Source organism: Stylophora pistillata, chromosome 5, assembly GCF_964205215.1.
Source record: "Stylophora pistillata chromosome 5, jaStyPist1.2, whole genome shotgun sequence".
NCBI classification, from domain to species: Eukaryota; Metazoa; Cnidaria; class Anthozoa; order Scleractinia; family Pocilloporidae; genus Stylophora; species Stylophora pistillata.
The window spans coordinates 29,162,468-29,172,467 of record NC_142523.1 but is presented as its reverse complement, the minus strand read 5'-3'; positions in this window follow the sequence as shown (position 1 = coordinate 29,172,467).

The following is a 10,000-nucleotide window of genomic DNA, read 5'->3' as shown; positions in this document are numbered from 1 at the left end:
ATTCCGCCTCGTTTTTTTAAAGTCTTAGAAACGAGACTAGCGTACGCACCTTAATTATTTGAGTTTGCAAACCTCGATGAAAGTAAATTCTTAACTACTTTGATCAATATTTACCTCCACAATCCTTTCTTTCCTTTCGTACTCCTCACGGTAACTTTCAATTTTTTTCAATCAGCGCACAAATTTTTTTTTTTTTTTGTTCATGAATCCTTTTCAGCCTAGTGCAATGATCAATCAATCAATCAATCAATCAATCAATCAATTAATACTTTATTTACCCACGTAGCGTCAAGGAGCTCATAGAGCTTGTTCAAAATACGTACGTGCCTCTAAGATTAAGAATCTAAAAAACCTAATACATACTGTCAAAACCTAATTGATTAGAAATTAAAATAACTAACAATTAATATTAAAATTTAAGTCTGTACAGTAAAATTCAAAGTCACTTGAATACAGGTATAAAATGGTGAAGCAATAGCTTAAATAATTTAAAATTAAGATTAAAAATTATGTTTGTACGATGAAATTGAGAGTCACTTAAATACAACTATAAAATGGAGAAGCAGCTAAGTTTCAATGTTCTCAATAGCTTCTTAAAAAGTTTGATATTACTGGCCAGTTTTACACTTGTAGGTAATCCATTCCACAGCTGCGCACACATATAAGTGAAAGATTTTTTTATAAAATTTAAATTAAATTTAGGTGCGCACAAATTAATACCGGTTCCTCTCAGATTGTACATAGTTTCCCTAAAACTATATATTTGGGACCGTCGTTATGCAAACATTTATATAACAGAATAAGGTGTTGTTGTTTCCTTCTCTGGTCTAACGTTTTCATATTCAAGATTCGCAGCAATTCACCATAAAGGGTAGACTTGAGATAACCTAGCAGTGATCTAAGAATATAATAGTTGGCATCTTCTAGCCGATTCGCTTGCACTTTCCCCAATCCAAGAAAGAGGGGGCAACAGTATTCAAAATGAGGGAGATTGAAAGTTTTATAAAGCCTTAACATAACATTGCCAGGGACAGAACGCCTGATTCTCCTAAGTGCGCCACAGTTAGCGTATACCTTTTGAAGCTGTTTAGTAATGTGATCCTTGAAAGATAGCATACTATCAAGTTCAATGCCAAGTATGGTGACAGATGGCAGTGTCTCAATGACAGAGCTGTGTATGGCCAGGTATTTATTTATACTCGAAATTTATGGAGCTTGTCAGGTACCCAGCTTAGATAGCTAATGAATCGAGTAGAAAATAAATAAAAGTATAATACTAAAAGGTGACAATAAAAGTTCAGAGATGATAAGTAAAATATAAGGTTAGCTAATTAATTAATTAATCAACCAATTAATAACATTATTAAATACACTAATATAACTATATACATTGTACTGAGAAGATAGGGTACTAAAACTACTTCCAGAGTAAGAATTACATTAAGTCTAAGAGCTACAAAGGGTACAATTACATACGTCAAAAGTAATTTTCCTGATACGTGCTACAAACTCTTTTAGTGTTCGTGAAGTTCTTAAGTCATTATTTCAAGAGTTCCAGATTTTTGGGCCAAAGTACCTGAAAGTATTTAGCCCATGCTTAGTAGTGTTGACTCTGGGTTGTACAAGAATCAGTTCGCCACGTAAGTTGTGTGATTTGTTTACTTACAGGGACCAATGGGTACTGCTTGCGTCTTTGTGTTGTTGATCACCAGATGATTCTCTCGAAACCACGATGATGGCCGCTCAAGACCATTATTCACTACAAATTCGAGAACCATGGGCGAGATGTCTGAGGCATGCATGGTTGTGTCGTCGGCGTATAACCTGAGAGATACATCCGGTATGGCGTAGTTCAAGTCATTTATATAAATGTTAAACAGCAGCGGTCCGAGGAAGGACCCTTGGGGAACGCCCAACATTACTTCTGAGTAGTTGGAGCAAACACTGGACAACTTAACTCGCTGTCTTCGCCCAAAAAAATAGGAAGAAATCAAGTTTAATGCAGACGGAGAGGAGCCATACGCTTTTAATTTAGCCAATTAGAGGTTATGGTTAATAGAATCAAATGTTTTGGACAGGTCCACTGCCAAGGCTATAACTGCATCCCTTTTGTAAAGGCTTCGCCTCCAGTCCTCAGTCATCTTCAAGAGTGCGGTGCAACAAGAGTGTTTCTTCAAGAACCCAGATAGATTCGGAGAAAGATGTACATGGAAAGCGCCGTACAGCTGGTCAAACATAACCTTCTCGCACACTTTAGAAATGGCGGTAAGAATGGAAACAGGACGATAATTTTCTTTGCGTGTATCCTCATCTTTTTTAAATACCGGTGTCAAGTTCCCACTCTTCCATTCGGTTGGCCATGATTGGTTCATAATCAGATAGTTGATCAGCTGTGTTATCTCCTCCGTTAGGATGGGAGCAGCGAGCCTTAAGAGACGCGGTGAAAATCCATCTACGCCAACAGCCTTCCGGGGATTTAGATTGTCAAAGATTTGACGAACATAGCCACAGCTCACAGGCTGGAAGACAAACTGATCTAGCAGCATTTTGCTAGCGATTAGATTTACACTTGGATGATCGTTGAAGTCATTTTCATGGTGATTTGTTGAAACTACATTGGCGAAATAGCTATTAAACATTTCCACCACCTGCCTGGGTTCCGCCGTGACCACACCGTTCTCAACAAGAGTTATGTTACTTAGTTTATTAATGCCAAAGTTATGAAGAAGAGGCTTCATTTTCTTCCAAAATTCACCAGGATGTTTCGCTCCCGATGCCGTGTCGTAACAAAATTTACTTATTCCTTTGCGCTTAAGTGAAGTTACTTTATTACGCTGTTGCTTACAAGCAACAGCGTTGTTGATTAATTACGTTGCTTTATTACGGTGTTGCTTATGATGAGATGAATTACGGCCGCGCTAAAGCACGGATGACATCAGATCTCAGGGGGCTTGTCAAAAGTTTCTAAGCTAAAACTGGGTACTGAATGACATAATTTAAAAAATCACATGCTGGTATTACAGCAGATTCGGCCGACATTATAAAAAGGTAACCCCACCCCCTCCCCTCTGAGGCCTTAGTATATCAGTGAGCCCCCTCTTTGGCAGTCAATTTTTGATCGTCCCTACTTTAACAGTCCTCTAGCGACGACTGACTCCTTCTTCGTCCTCCTGAAAAATGATGTGATCCCCCAAATATCCCCTCCACTGCGATCAATAACGAGTGGTCTCTAATCTCATAATGAATAACAACATTTTCTAATTAACATTATCACTTACTCTTTCTTTTTGTTCATCAGAAATTTTCGTTTTCCAGGCCCTACAATTTAAAATGGGAAAGAATGTTTCATTCAAAAAGTTCTTATAAACTCTGAAGCTAAAAGATTTAGAACAGTTACGCACGTGTTAAACAATGTCGTTGCCATTAATGAGTTCACATCAGCCCTCTAAAAGGTTACGAGCCCGACAACGTTGGTAAGTAACAGGCTGAAAAAGGATAACCTCGTATCTTATTTAAGGAGTCGAATATTAACCAAAATGCTTAGTATTTTTGACGGGGTCATTTCAAAAAAAGAAAATTTATCTTTATGATATTTCCGTTTATTTGTGTGTCGCTTTTTTGACGAACTCTGTGGATAAGTGAGACATGTAATGAGTCAACGTGAGGACTGAAGCAGTCAGACAATCAGGTGTAACATTAAAACCTGTCGTTCTCAGTCAAAGTAATGGTCACACCATATCACCTCAGAGCGAGACCAGACTCATCCCCAATCTTTCCCTCGCCTAAGGACCCGTTACTATATATCACCAGGGGAGGACGGGGAGGATTTCAAGGGGTTCACAAAGTTTTTAGGGGGAACAGAAGGGGATCATTTGTCGCTAACGGGATATAAAGGGGGGACGTTAGGAAATTGATGGTCATTCCAATACTACAGAGCCCTATGGGAAGGACTAAGTCAGGTGAATTTTTAACTGTGATACATCGAAAATATTCCAGCCCTCTTCCCCCCTTTAGGAAATAATAATGATGCCTCCATTTTCTATTTCAGTTGAATTAGGGCAGATGACTAGCGTAACATTTATGATCTATCTATAACGTTTCCTGCATGTTGGAAAAGACGATATCAAATTTCACTTACATGTCATTGTTCTCAGTGTAATTTCCATCTAAAATATATAAATAAACTACAAAATTAAGCGTCACTTAGTGTGAAAAAAAGTAATCGTTAGACTAAAACAGCGCAAAAGGTTCAAATAGGTCTGTAAAAGGAAAAAAATACTAGGGAAAAAGAGAACTAGAAAATGTTTTAAACATAAAGCGTATGTAATAAAGGGTATCCAGTTGAACTTTGCCAGAACGCTATGTGGCTGTAACAAACTGTGACTCATTGGCGTGTCCATTAGCTTAAAACTCCTCAAAGATGTCAGATATTTTGGTTTTGACTGCTTGAAAATCCCCCCCTCCTAGCCATTGCAACGTTCACACATGCACAGACGTCAATCGAACGACTGTTAGCGCGCTTTTTCCCACCAAACGCGTTCTACGACGAGGAGATGATTTTCTGATATCTAACACTTTACATCCCTACATCAGTTATCTATTCATTTCCTGGTGCTCACAGGAAAAATTTGGTTAACAGCCAAGCGCTTCTTTTGTTTGAGATCATTTCCTCCACTCTCGCGACCTTAACATTTGATTCAGGAGTGGAAATATTGTAAATGAAATTAGAAGTTAGTCACTTTTAGGGATCGAAGGGTTAATTCAAGAGTGCTTTTTTGACATTTGATTCACTTGCCTTGCCAAGCTTCAGTTTCATTTTAGTTATGGATATCTCTTGCTGGTGCGCACTATCTCCAACCCTACCCTTTGCAGTCTGCAGTTTTTCTATTTTATCGTTGTGCTCGTTGATCTTGTTCATTAAATTTGTTACACCAGATTGAAGCCAACCGCCTTCGTTGCTAAGCCTGGAGATTGCACATTTTAGCTCGGTTTCTTTTCTATTTCAAAGAGGAAATCAGAGAAGAAAAACCGGTTGAACTTCTTAGATCAAATGTCTGAGATTGTCAAACATGTTACTGCGCATGTTCATAAAATGAAGGCTAGGCTACCCAGTAATATTCACCTTGGCTCTAAATAGCCTTTTTAACCTTTTATACCATAACATCAGAATACATATTCTCCATACTGTTTTCTATTCATTTTTTAAGACTCTGACAAGGAGAATTTGCTCAACAATCAATTGCAAGAGCTTCTCCAAATGGTGACCATTTCCTATATTCCTGTGACGTTAATGCGTAAATCGGGGGTGATTTTGTAAGGAAAAATACGAGGCAGTCATTCTTAAGCTAGAGGTCCAAGTACTCAACGTTTTGGTTTTGCTTTTTGAGGGTCCCAGTCAAAATAGGCTCGTTTTCTTTTCCCTTCAACGTAATATCGAGAGCGTAAATAATAGTGAGTGACTTATTTGTTAAAATTTATTCAGTATTACAAATCAAGAGAGGATTTAATAAAGGAAACCTACCGATCCCTTTTTTTCTTTCTTCCTGAAGAAATAGAACAGCAACAAGCAATAAATCATAATGCACGTGTACTAATAGCGAGGGGAACGATTTCATATACATTTTTATATTCGCGAACTTCAAATTTCCTCTAATTTTTCTTTCCAATACATGTTCTGTTGATGCTTCTTTCTTAAGGAATTGATTGTGATTGATTCAACTGCCCTGGCTGAGCTCAGTCCACCATTCTTGAACCTTTAAAAGAAAGTGCAAAATATAGGGATCTAAGCGACGCATGCGCACCGAAATTTCACTGCACACCAGCAGGTTTACAAATCCACAAGCCGTGTTGTTTGAGGAAGGGCCGGGCTTTACTATTCTGACACCAAATTCAATTGACGAATTAAAGTGTTACATTCCGCAACTTACACGTAAAGTTTGGTTTACTCTGCTGCTTTCTTTCTATACAACTTTAAACGTCGTACTCATCGCAAGCAGATTCTCTCGGTCTTTCTTGAACACAGATTATTAAACTGCTTACAGTACAGATTATTAAACTGAAAAAGGAGTGTTAATTTAATTTACTCCATTTTCACTGCATTAGTTTGCAGTGGGGAGGGGCTAGAAATGAACATAAAAGCTATACGTGCTAGTCCACCCTCCCATCCATCCCACCCCAGGGGAGGACATCCATCACACAGTAATCTCGTGTGTGGGAAATTAACGTCTCCTACCCCAACCCTGCAGGAGACGGGACCTCCATTTATTCCTCCTTATCCGAGAAAACTAGAATATCTGACCATTTCTTGATGTTGTAGAAAGGTAGCAAATTCTTCTCAATTATTTTAAGACCCTGAGTGTTGGTCCGGCCGGGGCTCGAACCCTCGACCTCCCGCAAAGCAGTCCAGCGCTCTTTCCATTGAGCTAACCGGGAGGCGGTGTAAGGCGAATGTAAGGCGGTGTAAGGCGAGTGTTCGACAGACAATTTCGAGATAATTTTTGCGAACAAGAATTTTGACTGAAAATTTCTGTAGCCTGACAACATTACCATTGCTGACTGAAAATAAACGACAAAAACTTCACGCAACATCTATTGCATCTGAGGCTGAATTTATCTTAGATGGAGTATCATCACTGGGTACGAACTCGAGTCATGAAGGTCATCTGTACAATTTTTTATTTTTCACCTGGAAAATTCTGAAGTAAAATATCTAGAAAACAAATGAAGAAAGATCTGGGCCCTGTTGTTCAAAGGGTAGTTAACGAATACCCACAGATGCAAGCCGTAACAAAATTATCCAGTAGATAACCTTATCCAACCTTCGAGCTGCGACATGAAGGTAACACGGAACGCAGATAACTACGAATCGTTAAAAGCTTTCTCACTTCTTATTCATCCATTCTTCTGATTCCCTCGTTCTTTAAACTGGGAAAGAGGAAAATAAGTCTTAGTAAATTCAGAGAACGAGGAAGCAATACTATCGTAGTAGCGAAGTTCATACTTCTCTGTTTAAATGCTTGACCAAAATTTCGCCATCTCTTACTTTTCAAGAAAGCAGAAGCAAACATATCAGTGCACTATAGGCCAACCTTAGCAAAAGTACTATAAAATCTTTTTTTCAACGAATATCCGCAGTATCTCAACCCTTTAAGCCACGTGAGTCTTACAGCCAATAACATCACGGAAAAACTGAGCGACATTTTACATAAACTGGACTAACAACATTCTACTGACAACAACTATTCACTTGAATCTGATGATCACTTCCGCACAGGTTGTCGAAACGTCAGTCACCACCACCGACAACAGTCGTTCCCATGACTACACTCTCCCGGACGATCGCACTACACTTTCACGATCCTCTAAATATAGTTTAACCCGCTCGCTCGTGTGATTAATCAGACTGTTTTGTTGTCCTTTTCTTTTAAATTATTTTCTTCTACTCGCCCTCCTCGATGATACTGAATATTGGTGATAAAGTTTTTTTTCTTGAGCCTAAATTTGAAATGACTCTGAGTTGGGCCTAAAACATAGGTATGCCCACGAACATAAACTATATTGTTTTATTAAACTTGACACTCACAGAGCTAGCCGAATAACTTTCTTATCAAGTTCAAAAGTGATGAGTTCTTGTTCTGCCAAAGCTACTTTTGAAGCCCTGCAGTGGAAATAAGAAATGTTTAGATACCGCGTCTTGCATCAAAGGAGACGAAAAACCTTAAACACTGATCTAATTTCAAAAACAAGTATGCATTTAAGTCTCTTCTGAAAACTAAATAGTAGTTTATAAGAGTTATCATTGTCCAATGTTTAAGGCAAATTTAAAAAATTAGGAGAGACCTCGGAATAAAATCTACCGTCTATTCAAACTGGCCGCAAAAGCGTGGGATTTATCTTAAAGGACCTAATCATATCCAAAGATACCCGAAGACTTCCGAGGATGTTCCAAAAACTTCTTATATCCCGAGAAGTTCTGATGCAACCTTATCTCTTACGCTCTCCACTACAATAAGCTTGAGGCCCGATTGTACCCGAAGACACCCATAGGTTTTCGTGGACGTTTTAAAAATTCCAAAGACGTATGAGTTTTTTTAAGTGACTCGATCATATCCGAGGACACCCGAACACTTCCGAAGATATTTCCAAAATTTTTGATGACATCCCCAAGAGTTCGGATGCAACAATAACCATTGCGCTATATACTATGATTTAGCCTGAGACCCTATCATATTTAGAGACACCCGAAGACTTGCGAAGATGTTCCGAAAACTCCGAATGATATCCCGAAGAGTTCTGATGCAACCCTATCTCTTGCGCTATGTAATGCACCTCAGTCAAAGACCATATTATATCAGGAGATACCCGAACACTTCCGAGGACGTCTCAGAATTTTAAGTTTTTGCAAAAACTGATCTCCAGTACATATATCTTATTAACCAAGCGCGAGGGCCGTACTGGGAGAATATCGGCCCGAGGTCTTGACAGTACGGACCGAGCGTAGCGAGGTCCGTACAAAAAAGACCGAGGGCCGATATTCTTCCAGTACGGTCCCGAGCAAGCTTGGTTAATAAGAGATTTATTATACGACTGAAGTTCAAAGGGACACAAGTGCAGTATCATTCGGGACCATTCGGGACAGTGCCCGGTCCAATACTTAGAGAATATTGGACCGGCAGTAGAGCATTTTGATTGGTTGATTTTAGTTATTGGCCCTCTGACTGCCCGAGTCGTGTAATAATACTTCGTACATTACTTTAGCTTAGGTTAAGCCTATACACACGCAATTTGCTGTTGAAGATTTTCGATTTCCTTCTTCTGGTCTTCAGCAGTTTTTGTTAGATCCTTGTATTAAAAAATTATACTAGAGCATGCTGTAGTTTGTTTGTTTGTTTGTTTATTATTATTTTATAGAACATTAGAAGCAAATTTACAAAACCCGCATATAGCATTAGCTAGTCTTGGCGGGTATTAGTAATAAATAAGTAAATACTACACATTGCAAGCTAAAGAAGTTTCATTACCACAACAAACTAAAGAGATTTTACAATAAACTAAAGAGATTTCATTACTACAATATTATTGGGGTTATAAGCCATGCATTAGTTTACTACATTACAAGCTAAAAGATACGTACAGTTGTCATACAAATTAAATGCAATAAATTACTAGTGAGTTAAAACAAGACATAATAATCAAATACAGTTGGGGAAATATTCGCACTGCTCTAACGCCAAGCGGCCGGGCTGTCTTTAACACTTATTGAAGGTTTCATCCTTTTAAAAGATACCGTAGAAATTGGAAACAATTATATAAAGAATTCTTTAGGAGGAGAAAATTCAAGCGACATAAATGCAATGGAAACTACATTCAGGTACATGAAATATCTCTTTCTGAAACAGGGTTGAACCGGAAATTCTTTAATATCCATATAAGCACCCACTAAGTGTCCCTATTCCTTAGCCATACAGCATCAACAACCTTAATCTTTAAGGTTGGCACACACGAGGGGACTAGTCCCTGCGACTAGTCCGTGCGACTAGTCCCGGCGACAAGTCTTTGAAGGGTTTACACGAGGGGACCGGTAGCAGGGACTAGTCCCTTAAGGTGTTCACACGAGGGCACTCAATTGCACAAGAACATAGGAAAATTAAGAGGCAAAAGATGTCTCTTAGTCTGGGGCGTTACACGAAAACAGTGAAAATTTGGCAACTTTTCATTGTAGCACTATTAAACATCAACGCAAATGAACTACACTTATTCAGTCGGATTATTCATGCTTTTACGTGTTCGGTTTTTTTTTTTTTACTTATTTATTTTTAACAGACACAGAGTCAAATAGGGTAAAAATTCCATCAAAACGGCCCCAAGACATCTGTATATGTTTACAAAACTAGAAATAGTTCTTTATTCTTCAGTTGTAGAAATCTAGAATTCAGGGAAAATTCATAGAAACTGCAATGTTTACAAATACCGGAAGTCACGAGTCGTACTGACCCGTGAT